Source organism: Macrobrachium rosenbergii, chromosome 8 (assembly GCF_040412425.1).
Source record: "Macrobrachium rosenbergii isolate ZJJX-2024 chromosome 8, ASM4041242v1, whole genome shotgun sequence".
In the NCBI taxonomy this organism is placed as follows: domain Eukaryota; kingdom Metazoa; phylum Arthropoda; class Malacostraca; order Decapoda; family Palaemonidae; genus Macrobrachium; species Macrobrachium rosenbergii.
In genome coordinates this window covers 42069104-42093597 of record NC_089748.1, presented here as the reverse complement: position 1 = coordinate 42093597, position 24494 = coordinate 42069104, and the positions used below count along the sequence as shown (strand labels likewise).

The following is a 24494-nucleotide window of genomic DNA, read 5'->3' as shown; positions in this document are numbered from 1 at the left end:
ATAAAAATATGGTAAATATGGACAGAAGACGTGTTACAAGAGTATATATATATATATATATACAAAGCATATGTATGTGTGGCAGCAAGACTCTGTTGATATGCAGGTGACCGTTGACCCAGGAAGGCTGGAAAATATAAATGACTGTTTTCAGAAAATGGCCGATAACCTGTTGTGTATTGACCTACAGAGACGTCGAACGATAATAATAAATCCCTCAGCGCCTAGATCTGATTAAGAGTTACAAACTCTTTCCAGTAATATTTCGATACTGAATTATACTACAATCGCTGAAGTTACTGGTTAGTTATATTCAGAAAAACATAGAGATTATTGTTTTGCAGCCTAACTAACGAAAACATTATTTAGAGAGTTGATATAACGGCCACCAAGCATAAAACTGTAGACAATTTTGGAGGAATATATTGGAGCATTCACTGCTTTTGTCGTCTTATCCAAGTTTCTTTGTTGTGTTAAAAATGCTATATGGTACAGAGTTTGTTACCATGCCATTGCGTTAAAATCTGAGGACAATATATATATATATATATATATATATATATATATATATATATATATATATATATATATATATATATATATTAATAATATATATATATATATATATATATATATATATATATAATATATATATATAAATTTATAAATTCCTATCATTGAATTCTGAGACAACGTATGCAGAGTTATCCTCCTGCCATCATCATTCATATATAAACCTTCTCGGAACGAACCAAAATGCATATCAATTTGTCTGACATGCTTCCACAAAGCACGATAAAAAAAAAAAAAACAAGCAGATTAGAAAACCGCCACATTCTGTTTACAGAACACAAGGTCATTTCTCCAGTTCACAGAACTGTTTTTCCCCCTTCGGTGGTTCTTACGTCATCACCAATGAACAAAGATAAATACGAGGAAAACACAAGTGAATATATACTCTGTAAATCATATGCCTCACATAAAGGACGGTTATATGCTTTCCCAACTGAATTCCTGAAAACCATTCTGAGAAACACCTTGTAAACCTTTCTGAAAACCTTTCTGCTCAAAAAAATTATGAAGACCTTTCTGAAAACCTTTCTGAAAGAAATTATGAGGACCTTTCTGTAAACCTTTCTGAAAGAAATTATGAGGACCTTTCTGAAAAAATCATGGAAACGTTTCTGAAAACCTTTCTGAAAAAATCATAGAAACGTTTCTGAAAACCTTTTTGAAAACCTTTCTGAAAAAATCATGGAAACGTTTCTGAAAAGCTTTTTGAAAACCTTTCTGAAAAAAATCACGAAAACCTTTTTGAAAACCTTTCTGAAAAATCATGGAAACCTTTCTGAAAGCCTTTTTGAGAACATTTCTGAAAACCTTCCTGAACGTTTCGGAAAACCTTTCTGAAAATCTTTCTGAAAACTTTTCTGAAAACCTTCCTGAGCCCTTCTGAAAACCTTCCTAAGCCTTCCTGAAAACTTCCCTGAAAATCTCCCAGTGTCTTTCTGAAAACCTTTCTGAAAGCCTTCCTGAAAACTTTTCTGAAAACTTTCCTGAGCCTTTCTGAAAACCTTCCTAAGCCTTTCTGAAAACCTTTCTGAAAACATTCCTGAAAATCTTCCCGTGCCTTTCTGAAAACCTTTCTGAGAGCCTTCCCGAAAACTTTTCTGTAAACCTTCCTAAGCCTTTCTGAAAACTTATTTGAAAACTTTTCTGAAAACCTTCCTGAGAAGTTTTTTGAAAACCTTCCTGAAAACTTTTCTGAAAACCTTCCTTAAACCTTCTTGAAAACCTTTCTGAAAACTTTCCTGAAAACCTTCCTAGCCCTTTCTAAAAGCCTTCCTCACTTAGAAAAAACAGCAAATCAGGAAGTCTGCTATTTCAGTCCTGTATTTTTTCTCACAACGAACAAATGTTTGTTTACCCGAATTCACCTAAATGAATCGAAGACTAACAACGGGAAAACAATCAGGTATAATTTACTTTCTATTCTGGAACCCAAACAGCAAAAAGTCATAGCCTTACCTTTGTTAACCTTCCCCGAAATCAACTTTGATGACTGAGCACTTACCTGTAAAAATAAAAAAGTTCAAGATTATTTATGGAATTTCTGTGAGCAAATTTTGTATATTTAACTGAAATAATTTTACCTGGCCAATAAATTAATTAATTACACAGCTGTAATGCGAACTACTAGACCCCCAAATTATGAAACAAGTGGATGTTATTCTTTCCAGAGACAAGAGCAATACAAATGTTATTATTAGGGTAATGAAAGCCCTCAAAATGTTGTCTGGTTACAGTACTCTCTAGATTTGCTGATTAGTAAAACTGAAGTAGCAATGAATTAAAATGAAAATTAAATTAAATCACAATGTAATGATACCAATGTGACAGCAAAACAAAAACATTGATCACGGTCACATTCATACTTTAGCTGTTTATATCGTTTGTTTGTAGAGAGACATGTGTGCAGAAAACTTCCCCAAAACTAGCCGCTCTGGCATTGTGTCTGCGTGCATGTGTCCACGCACACAGCCCATATGTCGTGACGCCAGTTTTGGTAGCCATAATCTATCAATCAATCAAACACAGCCCAGATGAATGTCCACACAGCTAGCTTTAGTTGCAGCCATATCTATACATAATATTATACCAATATACTTATACAATTGCGTCCACGTTTATCTGTACATACGCATCTCATAAGTAAAACAACAGTCAAACAAATAATAAACAAGTAAAAAATGCGCCGAAGTTTCTTCTGCGCAATCGATTTTTCTGTACAGCCGCTACAGCGTAAAGCCTAATCAAGGCCACCGAAAACAGATCTATCTTTCGGTGGTCTCGGTATAATGCTGTATGAGCCGCGGCCCATGAAACCTGAATCACGGCCCGGTGGTGGCCTCTCCTATATCGTTGCCAGAAGCATGATTATGGCTAACTTTAACCTTAAATAAGATAAAAAGAAAACTACTGAGGCTACAGGGCTACAAATTGGTATGTTTAATGAATGGAGGGTGGATGATCAACATACCAATTTGCAGCCCTCTAGCCTCAGTAGTTTTTAAGATCTCAGAGCGGACAGCAAAAGTGCGGACAGAATAAAGTGCGGACGGACAGACAATCCGGCACAACAGTTTTCTTTTCAGAAAACTAAAAACTGAGCTAACTTGAGTATAACTAGAATGCAATACGGCCAAAGCTATCTTCATAATCAGAGTTACCTGATACTCGTGTTTGCCAAATTCAGCGTCGAAAGCTGAGCCAACACACACACCATAATATCACGGCCTTATATCAATATCGACATCGATATCAATATCCATATCTGTCACGGAAGGCATAACCGTGCAATCGTATTCGGAGGAAATCAAATAATACATCGTTTTCCTTTATCGTGATGTTTTAGCCAGACGAAAGTGTTTCGAATATTTGAAGGGTTGCTTAGATAAAATTAAATACTACTCTAAGCACAACGATTGAATGTATAATCTACTGAATACTTAATCGAAATAATTTTGCTAACGAAAAATTTACTAAACTTGAAACAAGTAAATAAAGACAAGATGATTATACAATACAAAAAAAATACCTCTCAAATAATACTTGTCGCAAATAGGGAAAGGTTAAAAATATACTAGCACTGTTTGGCATCTATATAGCAAAATCAATGCGCCTTTTTACTCAAAAAATAAAAAAAATGAATGGATAGACAAGTATAAATAGCAAATGGTAATTTGACTCTCCACGCTTCCATCCGCCAGAAATATTCTCAAAATCAATGTGTCTTTTCACTCAAAAATAAAAAAACGAAGAGACAGACAGTATAAATAGCAAAATGGTAATTTGACTCGCCATTGTTTCATCCGCCTGGAATACTTTAATTCTCACGCCCACAGCGTCCACTGAGGCGGAATTAATTCAAATTTGTCGACAGTTTCATTTGACTGAGGCCTCCGACTAAAGAATGTTAATTAATCACGAGAATTTTAAGCACGTAATTAGCGTGCAAACAAACTTTACTGAAGGGGGGCTGCTACTGAAAAGAAAGATTCACGCCACTGTGTTTTAGTAAATGTGTGTGTCATTAACGTTCATCTGGCAGCCGAGTGCACGCGACAAATGGGCGCCAATTTGGAGCGAATCTGGCTATTTTATGGAGTGATGACAGTTGTTATGATGTATGCTCGTTTTCTCTTTTGAAAATACACTCAAATACACATACACACGCGCGCGCATATACACACACAAACACCCACACAAACGCACAAGCTTTAAATTGCCGTCTGAAAGACCGATTGGATTTATCCCGTTTTCTATCATTGTTTTTCTTTTCCACATTTCCCATTTTCCGTCATCGCTTTCTTTTCTTCTACCCGACGTCTTCCCGTTGTTTACCTTCAATTTTCTTTAACAGCGCGACCGAATGGATGGATCATCTAATAGTATTATTCAGCACAAACTTAATGGAAATAAAATAAAAGGAACACGAAAGACAAGGAAAACAAAAGGAGTAGAGAGGCCAGTCTCTCGTGAAGGGGGGACGATTGAAAGAGCTTAAATCTTGCATGGGGTAGGATTGGTCTTTTCCCTCTTGAGTGAGGGTTTAAATAATAAAAGAATCACATAGGAAACAATAAAGTGACGTCCCCCATAACACTTTTATACGATTTTTACCGATGCCGAGTTTGATAAAAGTTATAACATCAGCTTGAATTGGGTAAATATCAGCTGCCGATATCACTGCATCCTATGGGCGATGAGCTAAACAAGCTTCCGCCAATCACGAGAGCTTTCGTGACATCGGCTGGGGATGTTTACCGCCAGTTTAAAAACATCATAAAAAACTTTTTTTTTTCGACTATAAAGCTTTGGAAGTTGCTCTTATTTCTATATTCCCTGTGTTTATAAACTTACCGTCAGTTTAGAAAAAAATTATAATTATTTTTCTTTTGACTTTAGCTTTGGAAATTGCTCTTGGCTCTAAATTCATTATGTTTATAAGCTTATTTCGAAATTAACTGCTCTTCTTCCTTCTATCTCATCATTATCGTTTCCAGATAAAGGCCTTCGGTTGCCTGTCAAATCAACCACTCTATTTCATTTCTAATACAGAGTCAGGTCCAAAAAATGTGAGATTTAAGGCTACCTTCACTTTATTTCTATTCAAACACAGAGTCAGTTCTAAAAAAAAAAAAAAAAAAACTCAGATTTCTAGCTACCTTTTGGCTAATGGGAGTTACGTTGCATTTTCATCCGGTTCCATAAATAATCTATTTTCTGGCCCACACGCCAAAGCCAACTCTCCCGAAGGTCAGTATACCAATATTTAGTTATGCCCAGGGGGCAGCCAAACATTTACTCAATCTTCAATTATAGGCCCCATATGGTTTCGGTCAAGGAATAAACTGGCTACCTTTATTTCATAAAGTATGATAATATTTACCTTTGGTCAAATAGTTTCACTGGATGCTATAAAACACTGAGATATATTTATATACAAATGAGTATGTTTGACACGTCAGTAAGCAGAAATGCATACCAAAATGCATTTATTCATGTATGTATATATATATATATGTGTGTGTGTGTGTGTGTGTGTGTATTAAGACGCCAATAAGCATAAATGCATAAAAACATGAATTTATTCAAAGGCTGGTATACACATATATGTAAATAGTATACACAAACATGCACACGTACAATACACACACACACACACAATGTCATATATATATATATATATATATATATATATATATATATATATATATATATATAAATACACCTGAAATTTATATATATATATATATATATATATATAAATACTTGCCTAAAATTTATATATATATATATATATATATATATATATATATATATATATATATATATATATATATATTATAACTCATGAAAGTCACCTCGGCAATTTATAATCACCTACGACGTAGGCGGATTTGGACGGTACTAATTGGAAATTCCTGTCCTCGAAAGTGCCATCGATTTGGCTACTAATCCCCACTTGCCAAACAGCAAAGGTGAGCCTAATTTAGGATTGAAATTCCCTAACGGCAAAATAAGCCTCTTCATCCTAATTAATCTGAATGGCGTTAAAACCACCCACTGGCTGAAGGTTAAGACTGGACTTGCAACCCTGTACGTTCACTAGCTGATCCAGAAAAATTTCATGGTGGGGGGGGAGTCGAGAGGGCACCAATTTTTATATTATACATGCACACACACATATACATATATATATATACTGTATATATATATAGGTAAATATATATTTCTATAGCAGATTTGTTATTTTCCCCCAATTTTATATTTCTCATTTATGTTATTATTGCCTAAATCTTCAATATTATTATTTTTTCATCATTTACCATGGGGGGGGCACGTGCCCAGGTGCCCCCCATCCCACCCTGGATCCGTTAGTGCGTACGTTGTACTGGCGACGGAAAATGAGCAAAGTTAAATAAAATATTTAGTCTTAGTAAGAGTAAAGCACTGATAATATTAACAAGTCATATATATGTTGATAGTTTGCTAAATCAAAATTTACCAAAGTTTCTCTAATTATGTAATAGAATAGAATATAGAATTTAGGGTAAAAGCCAAGCACTGGGAGCTATGAGGTCATTCAGCGCTGAAACGGAAATTGACAGAAGGTCTAAAAGGTGTACCAGGAGTAAAACCTCAAAGCAGTTGCACTGGTGAATCAATTATTAGAAAGAGAATATGAAAGGAGGTACAGTAAAAGGAACGAAAACGGTTGCAGCAGCTAGGGGTCCAAGGAAAGCAGGCTGCAGAGAACCTTAAGTAATGCCTACAGTGCACCGCATGAGGTGCACTGACGGCGCTAACCCCCTACGGGGTAGAAATGTTGCAGCATCTGCAAGCGCATGACATTAAAAGCAGTTATACTCAAAAGTCAACCGGAAAATCAATAAGAATTACAATAAATAGTTTTGTTTATTTTTTTTTAATTCAAAGATGCCGACATATAATTTATGTTATTACAGATGAAATACCATGTCAGAAATTATAACAGTGCTTTGAATTCAAAACCTTTCAGCTATTGCGTAATCATTTACTACGATCACAAAGCTTTCTTTTGTCAGGGCTTGAGACAGAGAGAGAGAGAGAGAGAGAGAGAGAGAGAGAGAGAGAGAGAAAGTGTAGTTTTATCGTCTTTATTTGATCACAATTATCCAATATTCAGGAGCTTTTCGTTGAATAATTTGGTTGGTTTGAGAGAGAGAGAGAGAGAGAGAGTGTAGTTTATCGTCTTTATTTGATCACAGTTATCCAATATTCAGGAGCTTTTCGTTGAATAATCTGGCTGGTTTTGAGAGAGAGAGAGAGAGAGAGAGAGAGAGAGAGAGAGAGAGAGAGAGAGAGAGAGGTACTGTCTTAATTTGATTACAGTTATCCAGTATTCATGAGCTTTTCGTTGCATAATCTGGCTGGTTTTGAGAGAGAGAGAGAGAGAGAGAGAGAGAGAGAGAGAGAGAGAGAGAGAGAGAGAGAGAGAGAGAGAGTGTGTAGTTCATCATCTTTATTTGATCACAGTTATCCAATATTCATGAGTTTTTCGTTGCATAATCTGGCTAGTTTTGAGAGAGAGAGAGAGAGAGAGAGAGAGAGAGAGAGAGAGAGGTTAGTTTATTGTCATATCTGATCACAGCTATCTAACATTCAAGATTTTTTCCTTGCATAACGTGCTAAGTTATATCTTCCCAAATTTGGTCATTCTGACGGGGACCATTGCCAGTTTGGGCCCCATTAACTACACTTTTAGTACCAGCTCCTCAAAAACTAGTTGCCTTACTTGCTTTACAAAACATCAACACCCACATTCTGTTAATGACAGCGTCGCATTTTTCATTCCTTATACTGGAAAACTATGAAACGGCTCTTTGATGGTATTACAGCTTTTCAAAGATCACAAACTCAAAAAGATTCTCCAGTGCTACTTTTTAGCATCATACGTCAATATTGTCTTGCTTTTTAGTTTTCTGTAAAAGAAAGTTATTGTGCCGGCTTTGTCTGTCCGTCCTTTTTCTGTCCGCCCTCAGATCTTAAAAACTACTGAGGCTAGAGGGCTGCAAATTAATATGTTGATCATCCACCCTCCAATCATCAAACATACCAAATTGCAGCCCTCTAGCCTCAGTAGTTTTCATTTCATTTAAGGTTAAAATTAGCCATGATCGTGTTTCTGGCAACGATATACGACAGGCCACCACCGGGCTGAGCTTAAAGTTTCATGGGCAGCGGCTCATACAGCATTACACCGAGACCACCGAAAGATAGATCTATTTTCGGTGGCCTTGATTATCCGCTGTAGCGGCTGTACAGAAAACTCGACTGCGCCGAAGGTTACTCGTTCTGACTTGGCTCCACTTTATGAAAACGGCCTTCGTTGTCGTTTATAACTTTCTCTCTTCTCTTTGCAAGCCAAATGCCGCTTTACGCTCGTTACCCCCTGAAAGTTCACCCACAGGCTATCTTCCAACAACGGCTGGAATCCTATTATTCGTCAAGACAGGGGTCCCAAAGGAATCTGCTGGCATCCAGACAGAAAAATAGCGCAACGAAGGATCTGGAGCTGATGGTATAAAGGCCATCACCTCTGAGGGTACAGAAGTCTAAGGGGGCATAACTTTGTAGCGTGGCAGCAAGAGAATCTTTTGACGGAGTGAAGAGCGAAAAGGGTACAGAAAGTCAATTGCAGAAACTGAACTTAAGAATGAACGGGTCGTTAAAGACGAATGGAATTTGTATATAAAATTTAGGCCAAAGGCCACGCGCTGGGATCTATGACGTCATAAAACGCTGACAATAACGCTGAAGCAATAACTGTTAGGAGGTGGAAAACAAGATAGAAGGAAGAGAATATGAACAGAGGGAGAGTAAATGGATTGTAAGGAGTTGTAGCTAGGGACAGGAGAGACGCTGTAAAGAACCTTAAGCAATGCCTACAGTGCACCGTGTGAGGTGCACTGACGACTCCAACCCGCTAAGGGGGTGGAAGAAGAATGAAAAAGGGAGTTAAGGAATAGAGAATTTGGAGAAGGTTTCTGATAGTGTACATAAAAGAACGGAATATTCTGGCAATACTACAAATATGGAATGGAGTAGATATGGCAATTATTGCCATGGGGGGCGGTCACCTGGGCACGTGGCCCCGCATGAAAAATAATGACAAAATAATAATATTGAAGATTTAGATAATAATGACATAAATAAGAAATATAAAAATGGGAAAAAGATAAAAAATCTATTATAGAAATAATAAAATTGAGAAAGAGAATATATATATGTGTGTATGTATGTATGTATGTATGTATGTATGTATGTATGTATGTATAATATGAAAATTGGTGTCCATGAAATTTTTCTAGATCCGCTAGTGAACACATCCCATCCACTAAAATAAAATTAAGTCTAAAGCTCTTGACGAGAGCACTTAACACAGACTTGGTTTTTCTAGAGGTTCATACCCAACTGACAACTATCCACTAATTCATCTCAGATTTAAAATTGAAAAGTGAACAGTTTGGCAATAGGGGAAGGGAGGAGAAAGAGAGGAAGACCTTGAAAGTGATTGACAGATGGCGTGATGCATTGCCTGTAAGGGGCTTCGACACTGTTTATGAGCCTTCTGTGTAGGTGCATGAAACTGTTGAGGTTGTGGAAATCTTCTGGACACGGGGTCAGTGCACGATTTAGAAGTCAAAATTAAGAATGTGGCAACTATCTTGTCCTTTGTTACCAGAAGTCACCCCCTGCTAACTGTATATATATATGTATGTATATATATATATATATATATATATATATATATATATATATATATATATATATATATATATATATATATATATATATATATTACTAATAGGACCTCATTGGAACTGGGTGGTGTTTTGGCAGGAGATATTTATTCCAAAAGTTACAAGCTTTCCAGGATACTTGACAATGAGGACAGTTTGTCCTGGAAAGCTTGTAACTTTTTTTGAATAAATATCTCCGCTAGACACTATCCAGTTTGAATGAGGTCCTGTTAGCAATAGTGTAAGTGATAAAGTTAATATATATATACATACATATATATATATATATATATATATATATATATATTAGATAGATAGATATAGATAGATAGATATATCTTATAGTTCAGGTGCTAGAAATATATTCTCAATTTCTGTATCCAAATATGTTCTCTGTTGGAAAATTAAATTCTGTTAAGTCCTGGAAAGCTTGTAACTTGTTTTGAATAAAAAAAGTTACAAGACACCACCCACTTTGAATGAGGTCCTGTTAGCAATTGTATTAATGCACAGAAGAACTGTGTGAGTGATAAAGTTAATATATACATATATATATATATATAGATAGATAGATAGATAGATAGATAGATAGATCTTATAGTTCAAGTGTTAGAAATATATTTTCAATCCCTGTAATCAAATATGTTTTGTGTTGGAAAATTAAATTCTGCAGCAGAACTACGGGCTTAGATCAACACTGCATTTACGCTAATCAATCACTGCAAGATAAGCTGGGTTTATGACTTAAGCTTCATTTAACGCAGTTTATATGTTAAGCGAAGCAAGCTATTACTATTTTTTCATCGAAATGAGGTTACGGCGATTGACACTACTGGAACAATTGCGAGTTTGTCTAGAGAATACAAAATCGAAAAACGAGAAAATAGTTATAAAGGTGAAAGAATAAAATACACGAAGATACAGGTACCTCGCCCCCCGAACAACAAAAAAATTGTGAAAAGTTTATTGGTGAGACATAAGAAAAAAAAATTCTTACAAAGTTTGTCCAGTTAAAAGGCTCTTTAAGCAATAAATAGTGCACCTTAGGCAAAGTGATATCCACACAAGTATTCAGACATTAACAGAGAGGAATACAAAACATAGGGAACAAATTTTTATATGTAAAAAAATCTGTAGATTTGTATCTGTGAAAAAATCTGTAAATTTGTATCTGTAAAAAAAATCTGTAAATTTGTCTGAAAAAAAAAACTGTAAATTTGTATCCGTAAAAAAATCTGTACATTGGTGTCTGTTAAAGAAAAATCTGTAAATTTGTATCTGTAAAAAAATCTGTAAATCTGTCTGTAAAAAAATCTGTAAATTTGTATCTGTAAAATCTGTAAATTTGTATCTAAAAAATCTGTAAATTTATGTCTGTAAAAAAATCTGTAAATCTGTATCTGTAAAAAAATCTGTAAATTTTATCTGTAAATTTGTATCTAAAAAATCTGTAAATTTATGTCTGTAAAAAATCTGTAAATCTGCATTTGTAAAAAAATGTAAAAAATGTATAAATCTGAAGCAACCCAGACAAATGAAACTACTCTTTCGCACCTCGATCAAAAAGCTACACTCCCGAGCTGGCCCCCCCTCTATGCCCAGGCGAAACAGAACATCTCGTTAAATTCAATAAAACTTCAAAGTCTAAATCTCAGCGGAGGGACCACACCGGAAGCGCTTCAGGACTTTCAAAAGGCTTTTGACCAGTTATGAGACGAAAGGATTCGAGATTCTCTGAGGCCCACGGGGGACTTGCAGAGGTAGAACGTTGAATTTAGAAGCGGAGAGAGGATGCTTTTAGCGGATACTTTGGAGTCTATGGTAGAGATGATAGGAGATAGTAGGGGAGGTAAGCTGTGGCCACCGGGTACGCCCCCGTAAATGGAACAGAGAGAGATTCCCCAAAGTGGATCCTCCTAAATTAGGTTTGGAGCGTATCTCTTTATAAAGGTAAATCGTGAACAGGGCGATCTTCTAAAGAAGAGTACATAAAAGTTCTCCCCCCACCCCCACCCCCAAAACACCTTGGAGGATATTACCACCAGCGCATCTCACGCGGTACACTGTAGGCATTACTCAAGGTTCTTTTTCAGCGTCCCTTTAGCCTCGAGATGTAATCCCTTTCATTCTCTTTCTTGTTTCTTGTTTCACAATGGGACTGCTTTGAGGTTTTCCTCCTGTTAATCCTTTAAACCTCCTTTACTCCGTTTCTCTTTCAGCGCTGAATGACCGCATAGGTCCCAGAGCTTCGCCTTTGGCCTAAATCTCATACATCTTCCGCAAAAAGTTCGCCGGATATCATATTGGTGCTAAAATACATTAGGTTATTTTGACAGTAAAAAAAAAAAAAAAAACACACACACACACACAAAAGGGGAGGTGGATAGAAAGGGTATTTTACACAAACATATCAATTTATAGATCACAGGCTGTATAAAAACATTTATCGAATCTGTATAAGCCATGTATTGACAGTATAAAAAAGTAAAAAATGAGTCGAAGTTTCTTCGGCGCAATCGAGTTTTCTGTACAGCCGCTATAGCATATAATCAAGGCCAAAGAAAATAGATCTTTCTTTCGGTGGTCTCGGTATAAGGCTGTATGAGCCGCGGCCAATGAAACTTTAACCACGGCCCGCTGGTGGCCTGGCCTATATCGTTGCCAGAAGCACGGTTATGGCTAACTAACTTTAACCTTGAATAAAATAAAAACTACTGAGACTAGAGGGCTGCAATTTGGTATGCTTGATGAATTGAGGGTGGATGATCAACATACCAATTTGCAGCCCTCTAGCCTCAGTAGTTTTTAAGATCTGAGGGCGGACAGAAAAAAGTGCGGACGGACAGACAAAGCCGGCACAATAGTTTTCTTTTACAGAAAGCTAAAAATAACAACAGCAACGATCCTCTAAGAACGCCATTCTACAATAATGTCGAAATACAAACATACAATATAAATATATTAAAACAAAAAGTCTCTCTTTGAATACAAAGAATCTGTTGCCCCTTGGTGCTGATGAAGAGAAACATCAAAGAGTTTTTCCTTTCTGTTGCGTCGTTTTTACTTTGCGTTTTTCTAGAATCTGTTCGCTCACCGTAATGGAACAATATTTCTGTCGCAAATAATCACAGAGATTTTAATGACGCTGCAAAGTATAAATCATTTTGCGAAGGGTATTTGTTTATATGTCCTACCTGATAGCAATGCACAATTTCTATACATACATACTTACATACACACCCACACATACATACATATATATGTGTGTATGTGTACTTAAATATGTATGTACATACATACATAAATACAAATATATATATATAAATAAAATCAAAACTACTGAGGCTAGGAGGCTGAAATTTGGTATGTTTGATGATTGGAGGGTGGATGATCACCATACCAATTTGCAGCCCTCTAGCCTCAGTAGTTTTTAAGATCTGAGGGCGGACAGAAAAAGTGCGGACAGAAATAAGAGTTTACTAAAGTTCCACATAAGAGAATCTTTCATTCCACCTGAGAAAGCTGCACTATTATACTGAAACATTGGGACTTTCCTACACTTTTTCATTTCGTACCCTGAAAGTTCCCTTAAAGTCCGAAATAAGAGGAGCTTTAATTCCAATTGGGAAAACTGTATTACCATAATGAAAGTTTTTCAGCTTTCAAAGCCAAGGGCTTGATATTAATCATTTTGGTTTCCTTATCATATAAGTCAACACAAACACATATTCTACGACATTCAGGGATTATATGTTCAATCCTCTCTGTGAACTAACTCACACAACAGGTTAATGCATTGAACTGAATATAAAATTTAGGCCAAACGCCAAGCACTGGGACCTATGAGGTCATTCAGCGCTGAAACGGAAATTGACAGTAAAAGGTTTGAAAGTTGTAACAGGAGGAAAACCTCAAAGCAGTTGCACTATGAATCAATTGTTAGGAGAGGGTTGAAGAAAGTAAAATGGAAGAAAGAGAATATGAAAGGAGGTGCAGTAAAAGGAACGAAAGGGGTTACAGCTAGGGGCAGAAGGGACGCTGCAAAGAGCCTTAAGTAATGCCTACAGTGCACCGCATGAGGTGCACTGACGATTACAGGTTACTGATGCTCTATGTGATTCAAAACGAGAGAGAGAGAGAGAGAGAGAGAGAGAGAGAGAGAGAGAGAGAGAGACTCAAATAGATATGATCCAAGAGGGTTGCGTTTCAAAATCTTGCTTTAGAAACTATGAACTTGAATATTCATAGATCTCTCCGTATTGAAAGCATTTACCAGATTTTTTTTTTTTTTTTTTTTGCTTTTTGAGTTGCAGACTCAAAGGACGGTGGGCATTCACACAAACTTCCAAACACTGAAAAGAAAGCGAAATAAAACAGAAAATATTTCAAATTCACCGAAAGGATCGTCCACGGTGAGGATTTATGCGGTGAAATCTGAGGCACACATTCTACAGTATATATGTAAAGAAGCGTGCGCGTAATGCACGCACACACACAAACATATATACTGTATATATTATATATATATATATATATATATATATATATATATATATATATATATATATATATATATACATATATAAATTATAATATACACTATTGTTCGAGACCAAAATATATATATATATATATATATATATATATATATATATATATATATATATATATATATATATATATATATATATATATATAATTTCAAATAATAGGCCTAATAATAATCCATATATATATATATATATATATATATATATATATATATATATATATATATATATATATATATATATATCCTATTTATTTTAGGAATGTGTTCCTTTTTCCCTCAAGTTACCCTAGAATATTATTAGGCCAGCTGGCTTATAATATATATATATATATATATATATATATATATATATATATATATATATATATAATATATATATATATATATATATATATATATATATATATATATATATATATATATATATATTCAAAATTTTCCAGCGTCTCATTTTCTTTCTTCGTCATGCATTAACTACGATGAAACTCTACTTAATTCCCAATATATTTTACGTAGAAGGAATGAATATTTCTCCATCACTGCAACCTTGGTTGCAAAATGGTCATTACCCATTTCCCATTCCTGAGAGACAACCCCCACCCCACACTCTACGCATCCTCCTCTACATACCACTTCTATTCCAATCCTGCAATCCTTCATTACCATACCATAATCATTCAATCGCGAGTCCGGAATCTCCCAATAATAAAAAAGGAAAGTCTGGGATCACTGTCATTCATTTAGTGCGCCATTTCAGGATGGGAGGATAGTCTGGGATCACTGTCATTCATTTAGTGCGCCATTTCAGGATGGAAGGATATTCGGCTGCCTTGTCCTCATTAATGAATGGGAAGAGGAATATCCTTCCGGGAACGAATCCTTTGTTTTGGCAATTTATTGTTCCTTTATTGTGGGTTGCTGTGGGCGACTGAACGGCGGTCGTATTTGTCTTAAAGCGAAGGTTGTTATTGCTGATCAAATGGATGCCAGATTTTCCTCTGTGTAAGAGAATATCGGAATATATGTATATGTGTATCTGTATGTATGTATATTTAAATGTATATATATAAATATATGTGTATGTATATATATAATATATATATAAAGAGAGAGAGAGAGAGAGAGAGAGAGAGAGAGAGAGAGAGAGAGAGAGAGAGAGAGAGAGAGAGAAAGAGTATGACTAGGATGAAATACGTACCTACATATAATATATATATGTATATATATATATATATGTATATATATATATATATATATATATATATATATATATATATATATATATATATATATATATATATATATATATAGTATGAAGCAACCACTGCTGATGAGACTTCTGCTCCCGTTTTATGAAGCGGCTAATGTTGTAATTAATTAAGTGACGTTTAATTACTACCACATTTGTTATCTCGAGACAGGCAGCACAGGACAGGCCGCCTACAAATTGCCCTGCTAGCTTCTACAAATTAAAAGCCTGCAGGTATCTACAAAACAAATAAGTCGACAATGAACTGGGGTTTTTTTTCCCTCGAGTATTTCACTTTCTCCTTCTTCCTACTTTCTTACGCAACCTAAAATTATTTTATTTGTTTATTTGAGGGATAATGAGGAATTGAGTCACAAGAAAGGGATTCATAAAAGAGAAAATACGTTACATTTTAAGATGAGAGAAATAAACAGGCCTACTCGTTCCTTCTTTGGACCTACGTGAATACGAAGGGTAATAAAGGAAAATACGATAAATATGAGAGAAGAGAAAACTTGAGAGAAGAGAACAGTCAATTGCTTTATTTTACGTCCACTTGAAAGACCTCCTAATTTGCATCCGACATGAAAACAAATATTATTATTTTACAGTCAGAATTTTAAGAATTAGTTTGCTAACCCATCCCCAGGATAAATTTTTATTTTTCTAATTTTTTACTATTACAGTGAAGTTTAAACTAGTAATTTACAGTCTAGAATTCAGCAGTTCACTAACTCATCCCCAGCATGTATTTTTTTTTTTTGCTCATGCAGTGAAGTTTATTGAGGTAATTCCATCGTACATAACGTATTATTTCACATTTTTTCCACGCAGTGAAATTTACAGTGTAATTTTTTCACTCCTTACTTGCCCAGGTAAAGAAGTTTAAAGCGCAATTGTTTCACTCCTTAGTTGCTCATGCAGAGAAATTTAAAGTGCAATTTTTTTCACTCCGTATTTGCCACGCAGTGACATTTAATGTAATAAAGAGATATTTTTTCACTCCTGATTTGCCACGCAGTGACATTTAAAGTAATATCTTTTAACTCCTTATTTGGTCATGCAGTGAAATTTAAATTAATGACTTTCACTCATTATTTGCTGACGCAGTGAAATTTAAAGTCATATTTCTTAACTCCTTATTTGGTCCTGCAGTAAAATTTAAAGTGATATTTTTTCACTTCTCCTTTGGTCATGCAGTGAAATTCAAAGTTATATTTTTCACTCATTATTTGCTCATGCACTGAAATTTAAAGAGAAAATATATAAATAGCTGCATAAATTTCTTGCAACTGGAAAAGCAAGCTTCCTCTAACACCGTCCGGATTGAATCCATACCTTCATGGAACCGAATCAGACCCAGCGCTTCCCGTTGTTTCACGCATCGACAAAGGAAACGTTCACTTCCACACTTCTGCAAGCGCTTAAATCAACAGGAACGTCGGATGATGCTTGAACGCCGCGTGCAAACGCATAGACGCGTGTGAACTCCAGTCTAGGTTGCATCAGGCTGAAACGATTCGCCATTTGCGTGGGATTATTGCGTGACCGTCGAATCCTTCGTTTCCCGTTAATAACTACAGGTACTGACGTTGGGCTTGTCAACAGGCAGCGTTAACAAGTGAATGCAGGACTTCAACAATTAAAATCTGGGTACCATATAATTAGAGGGGAGACTCGTTAATACATATGTATATGTATATGTATATATATATATATATATATATACATATATATATATATATATATATATATATATATATATATATATATATATATATATATATATATATATATATATATATATATATATATATATATATATATATATATATATATATATATATATATATATATATATATATATATATATATATATATATATAGAGAGAGAGAGAGAGAGAGAGAGAGAGAGAGAGAGAGAGAGAGAGAGAGAGATGCATCGTTTGAACAAAACCCGCATGACAAGGCAGTATCTCAGAGAGAGAGAGAGAGAGAGAGAGAGAGAGAGAGAGAGAGAGAGAGAGAGAGAGAGAGAGAGAGAGAGAGCATGCACCGTTTGAACAAAACCCGCATGACAAGGCAGTATCTCAGAGAGAGAGAGAGAGAGAGAGAGAGAGAGAGAGAGAGAGAGAGAGAATTTGTAAGCTGTGGAATTCGTCAAGTAATTGCACCATTATAACTTTCATTCAAATTATTCCTGAAAAGATGGATTCCCGAACACTCGCAAATCCCAACTTTTTGAGCAACGTTTTAATACTCGGGAATATTAAGTATAAAAAAAAAGTTTATCTCCCCTTCCAATCAAATAATGTCACTTTCTGCAACCCCCCACCAAAAAAAAAATCTAAAACAAACTATGGCCCTTCAATACCTGTTCGATACCAGGTGAAAAATAGAGCTATATTTCCCCACCCCCTCCTGATAACTTATAATTCAAATACCCACCAAAAAGTGGAAACACAAAACCTGTTGCAATTATACAACGCAAATTCGAAATCAGACGAGGCGGTTCTCAAATTTGTAGCCCTCCCCCCCCAACAAAAAATTTTTCAAAGGCCCCACACACAGTTCAAGCTCGTTAGCCTGAACCAAGCCATAGCAAAAAAATTCCACAGGAGAGACAGATATAGATACAATGCAGGCAAGTGCAACTTGAGAGTGCAACTAATGGAAACATTTATATATATAAAATATATATATATATATATATATATATATATATATATATATATATATAGATAGATAGATAGATAGATAGATAGATAGATAGATATATAGTATACACTATATATATTTTTATAAATAATCCAATTAATTGCATTCTCAAGTTGCACTTGTCATCATTATATCTATATACTGTATAATGCAGACAAGTGCAACTTGAGAATGCAATTAATAAAAATATATATATATATATATATATATATATATATATTTCATTAATTGCATTCTCATATATATATATATATACTGTATATATATTATATATATAATTATGACCTAACTTGCACTAAACCAACAATTGAAATAAAACAATCAGCAAGGCGACACTTCACAAGTAATGGATGAATTATAAGAAAGATCAAACATAATGATACTAACCTGAATAACCAGCATAGTTACTGTAGTATAAAGTATGTTATTCGGTATCTCAGTCTATGTACTATTTCTGTCCATAATAAATCATAATTAATACTCAAAAGAAACTCAGATGAGACTGTGCCGATGTTTTGCAACGTTTACTGACTGGACCTACACGAAATGGTACGAGATAGGTGATTGGCCCGAATTCAACATGACCGGAAAGAAATGGTACAAGGATTCTGATTGGTCGGAGCTAAATGTGGCCATTTGTGATACCTGGCAATTCAGTGCCATATACATTACGTCATTTATTTCAAAACAGGACTCGTAATTATGAACTAATCTAATAAAAATAAAGCTTTCTGAAGCGTCTTAATGCCAATATCGCTAAACCAGCCAATACAACGATTAGTGTTTGTCCTTAATCAGAAATAATTTTGCAAGAAAAAACGTCTAAAAGAAAACTATTGTGACGACTTTGTCTATCCGTCCGCACTTTTTCTGTCCGCCCTCAGATCTTAAAAACTACTGAGGCTAGAGGGCTGCAAATTGGTATGTTGATCATCCACCCTCCACTCATCAAACAGACCAAATTACTGCCCTCTAGCCTCAGTAGTTTTTATTTTATTTCAGGTTAAAGTTAGCCATAATCGTACTTCCGGCACCGATATAGGTACCAGCACAGGCCACCACCCGACCGTGGCTGTTTCATGGGCCGCGGCTAAAAGAATTTCATGGCCCGTGGCTGAGGCCACCACCGGATCGTGGCTGAGTTTCAAGGGCCGTGGCTGAAAGTTTCATACAGCAATATACCTTCTACAGAAAACTCGATTCTTCGGTGCAATTTTTACCTCGGTGTTGTTACTGATTAAGCTGGCCTTATGCCAGCACGGGCTCTTGCTCACAGAGCAGCCCGTGACTTTACCTCACGGATTCAGCGTTTCCCGTGAGAGCGTCACAGCAAAGTCGGTTCACACCGAAGAGATGAAAGACCTTCACAAAAAAAAAAAAAATAAATAAATAAATAAATAAATAATAATAATATTAATAATAATAATAATAATAAAAAAGACAGGAATATTAATGACAGGATAAACTATACCTTATATTCTTTCTTTCAAAGGAGAAACGGGGTCGATGGAAAGAAAAGAATTGAGAGCAGCTGGGAACATCATATTCCGTTTGAAATATTCCCAATACTTGAGATTTTCAGACAATAAATGCACGCCTAATGATTTATCGTCGTTCCTTTTTATCTCTCGTTTCTGAAAGGAAATAAACAAAAAAAAGCAAATTTAAAATGAACATCGCATTCAAAAACAAAAGATTCCATTGCACATATGAGACAGTTCATTCCAGGTTATCTGTTATTCAGAGACAGCTAAAAATTTAGGTTGAAATTCTGCAGAATAACTAAATGATTATTCAAATTAATTTGTCTCGTTAAAAAGCGGACGACATGAAGGAAGAGTCTGAAAAATGAAAAAAGACATCACATACACAGTTCTCTCTCAGATACAGACATGAAAAAATATCTGTCATATATGTGACAAAAGACAAAATGTATGTGAAAAACATAAACACGTAAAATCGAGTTAAAAACGCAGTGGAAATATGGTTCGTGTCCTCGGAAAAAGGGGGGGAAAAAATTAGAATAAATTTGCGTGCATTAAAAAAAACCTCAGACACACTTGTCAGTTCAAAGGCCTCTTGCAAGCGAGAACATGGCAAAGTGAGGAGGAGGAGGAGGAGGAGGAGGAGGAGGAGGAGGAGGAGAGGAGGAGGAGGAGGAGGAGGAGGAGGAGGAGGAGGAGGAGGAAAGTGAAATCGAGAGCATTTTCAACACCCAAAAATAAACGACAAAAGAAAAACCTTCCACTAATGGCGGGAGCAGAAATGCCCTTGAGAACAAAGTGACCGAAAGTGATCCTCTCTCTCTCTCTCTCTCTCTCTCTCTCTCTCTCTCTCTCTCTCCCTTTCCCATTAACTCTGACAGACATTTTTTTTAAATACAAACAAAGGGTGTCGAAAGAGAGAGAGAGAGAGAGAGAGAGAGAGAGAGAGAGAGATCAGGAATAATGATGCAGAAATAAATAAATCTATCCAACGACAAAATGAGAACTCATATTTTCTTTAACGACTCAAATATTTTTTAATGCAAATTCAACAAAAAATTTAAAAATGACTGAAAAAACTTTGACAAAAAAAAAAAAAGTTGACTGATATTCTGATTATTCTGGTCAAATTTCCTCAAGTGAAGTTCATAATATGCATATTTATCCGTTCATTTATTAGAGTAAATAAATAATAATAATAATAATAATAATAATAATAATAATAATAATAATAATAATAATAATAATAATAATAACAGCAGTATCTATTTTTAATTATGACAAAAGTATTATTATTATTATTATTATTATTATTATTATTATTATTATTCAGAAGATGAACCATATTCATATGGAACAAGCCCACCTAAGGGGTCTTTGACTTCAAATTCGAGCTTCCAAAGAACATATTATTATTATTATTATTATTATTATTATTATTATTATTATTATTATTATTATTATTATTATCATTCAGAAGATAAACCATATTCATATGGAACAAGCCCACCAAAGGGGCCACCGACTTGAAATTCTTCAAGCTTCCAAAGAATATTAAGGTGTTCATTAGGAAGCATTAAGAGGACCTAGATTCAATTTCACCGCTTCTCTCATCAAAGCTATTCCCAGAGACGAGTACTCGACGAAAACGACAATTTTCCTCTTGTTTGAAAAGCAAAGAAGCAGATGATCGTGCAAAGTACTTGAGTAACTGTGCTAATTACATTCCCGTGTGACGAAGAATGGATTTAGGAAGGCACGTTAATTGCATGGGCGGAATTTTTGCAGTGTTTAACCGCCGTTGCAGTAATATTATTATTATTATTATTATTATCATTATTATTATTATTATTATTATTATTATTATTATTATTATTCAAGTGGGGAAACATTTTAACAGTACTGTTTCAAGGTATATTGAAACGACAGACTGTATTTGTGTGTGTGTATGAGAGAGAGAGAGAGAGAGAGAGAGAGAGAGAGAGAGAGAGAGAGAGAGAGAGAGAGAGAGAGACCAAGAGGACTGTCGACATGAAGATACAGTTATCCTAGCGCTAAAGGAGCAGGGGTTGGGGGGAGGGGGGGAATAGAATAGGAGGGTTATACGCCCACAAGACTAATCGGAACAGGAATCGTCTTCGCATCGAGTGAATATTATACTATACATTATCTGGCAGATATGTCAAATAATTTTTTTTATTAACTAACATGCAAAATATTCGCACAGACAAAATATGTCTTGAACGAACGCGATTATTCATGAAACTCTTATTTTGCAATTCAGCTTATGGACGAAAAGACTGATGAAGAAAAAAGGTCAACAAAATATTCTTTGGAAGATTCTAATTAGCATTTTCTTTTTTGACCTAAGCTGACCTACTTTTTCAGTCGGGAGTTTGAGCGAGAATATTTTGAAAAGTTTCAGAGGGCGTCACGATCCAATAGGTGACTTTGCTTGCGCGCTCTCTCTCTCTCTCTCTCTCTCTCTCTCTCTCTCTCTCTCTCTCTCTCTCTCTCTCCTTTTCTCACTCTTTCATACCTGTAACGCTTCGCATTCTCCGTCCTCAGATCTTAAAAACCACTGAGGCTAGAGGGTTGCAAATTGGTATGTTGATCACCCACCCTCCAATCGTCAAACATACCAAGTTGCAGCCCTCTAGCCTCTGGAGTTTTCATTTTATTTAAAGTTAAATTTAGCCATAATCGTGCCACTGGCAACGATATAGGCCAGGCCAGCACCTGGCCGTGGTTAAAGTTTCATGGGCCGCGGCTCATACAGCATTATACCGAGACCACCGAAAGATAGATCTATTTTCGGTGGCCTCGATTAAACGCGGTAGCGGCTGTACTGAAAACTCGTTTCTTCGGCTCAGTTTTTACTTGTTTTTTTTTTTATTTTTTTTTTTTTGCTTGCAATTCCATTCGACGGAGATGCGTTTCGTGCTTTCTCTCTGCTTTCTCTAACCCTCAGGCTGGCCGGCCTGGAATCCAGCTAATTCACGCCCCTTGTTTTTCCAGAGGCTTAATCTGATTCGTTACTTAAGCCCGGCCTTAACCCAGCTGCCACGGGGCGGAACAATTAAAATAAGTGGAACCGGGGTAAATTGGAAATGGAACTCTGCCGCGGAGCTGAATGTTACATTCTTGAGTATATGAAAATTTCGGACGGGCTAAATGTGACAGGTTAGACGGATAGCTATAATTATCTGATACTGAAATTAGAAATAAAAAGAATGGGTGAAAGTTAAAAAATATAAATAATATTTATAATAATAATAATAATAATTATTATTATTATTATTATTATTATTATTATTATTATTATTATTATTATTATTATTATTATTGTTGTTGTTGTTGTTGTTGTTTTTATTGAATAATAATAAAAATAATAATAATAATAATAATAATAATGATAACAATATTAATAATATATTATTACATTGTTTTTTTATTAAATAATAATAATAATAATAATAATAATGTAATATTATTATTATTATTATTATTATTATTGCTGTTGTTGTTGTTGTTGTTGCTTTTATTAAATAATAATAATAATAATAATAATAATAATAATAATAATAATAATAATAATACGTCTTTTCTAAATGGGTATAAAACGGCAAGAAAATGACCATACACAGATGGAAGTAAACGGAATATTATCAAATGGAAATGAAACATCTCCGTTGAGCACACGTCTCATAAAAACTAATTAAACCCGAAATTGCAGGTTACTGAGGATGTATACGCATTTACGTCTACCCAGTATCAAAGAAGATAAGTGAATGCACGCACGCACACACACATATATATATACATATACATACATATGAATATATATAATTATGTAAATGTATGTATATATATATATATATATATATATATATATATATATATATATATATAATAATCAGACGAAACCTACTGTAGGTAGTCAGAAAGGAAACCGCACCTGGAAATTCGTTCTATGTGGTGTGTAATTTATCGTAGAAAAATAAACCTATTCTTACGTAATGGAAAACGCAAGGAATCTTTTGTTTAAATTTTCATGCGAATGACGTCAGCAAAGCGAAATAAAAGGCCACATAAAAAAAAACGCGTTATTTTTAGCATTGGTCCAGAATTCTTCATAACGGGACTTTTAAAGATGACGTTCGATACACACACATACATACATACATTCATACATACATACATACATGTAAATACGAAAATGTAATTATGGTCTTTTAAATGTCATGCAAATTGAACCTGAATTAATATTAAGACCGCAAATTAATAATCAGCGTTATAATCAAAACCAAATTGATGTATATTAGCTCTGAGAGAGAGAGAGAGAGAGAGAGAGAGAGAGAGAGAGAGGAGAGAGAGAGAGAGAGAGAGAGAGAGGTTGAATAAAAACCAAAATGATCTATATTATCTCTCAGAGAGAGAGAGAGAGAGAGAGAGAGAGAGAGAGAGAGAGAGAGAGAGAGAGAGAGAGAGAGGTTTAATAAAAACCAAATCATCTATATTATCTCAGAGAGAGAGAGAGAGAGAGAGAGAGAGAGAGAACATTTAATAAAATCCAAAATGATCTTTGTTACCTCAGAGAGAGAGAGAGAGAGAGAGAGAGAGAGAGAGAGAGAGAGAGGTTG

The 24494-nt window shown here is 35.0% G+C and overlaps 1 protein-coding gene and 1 long non-coding RNA gene across 4 annotated transcripts in view; one reads left to right on the top strand and one right to left on the bottom strand.

Annotated features, from left to right (window-relative positions):
- LOC136840750 (adrenocorticotropic hormone receptor-like) overlaps nt 1-24494 on the top strand; it is a 267970-nt gene that overhangs the window by 148226 nt on the left and 95250 nt on the right. The window lies entirely within an intron of this gene.
- The window catches only part of LOC136840752 (uncharacterized), a 224734-nt gene that overhangs the window by 161556 nt on the left and 38684 nt on the right, over nt 1-24494 (bottom strand). For both annotated transcript variants that reach the window (XR_010853728.1, XR_010853727.1), the window contains exon 3: nt 19839-20001. This is a non-coding gene — a long non-coding RNA (uncharacterized lncRNA). The remainder of the gene's footprint in view (nt 1-19838; nt 20002-24494) is intronic.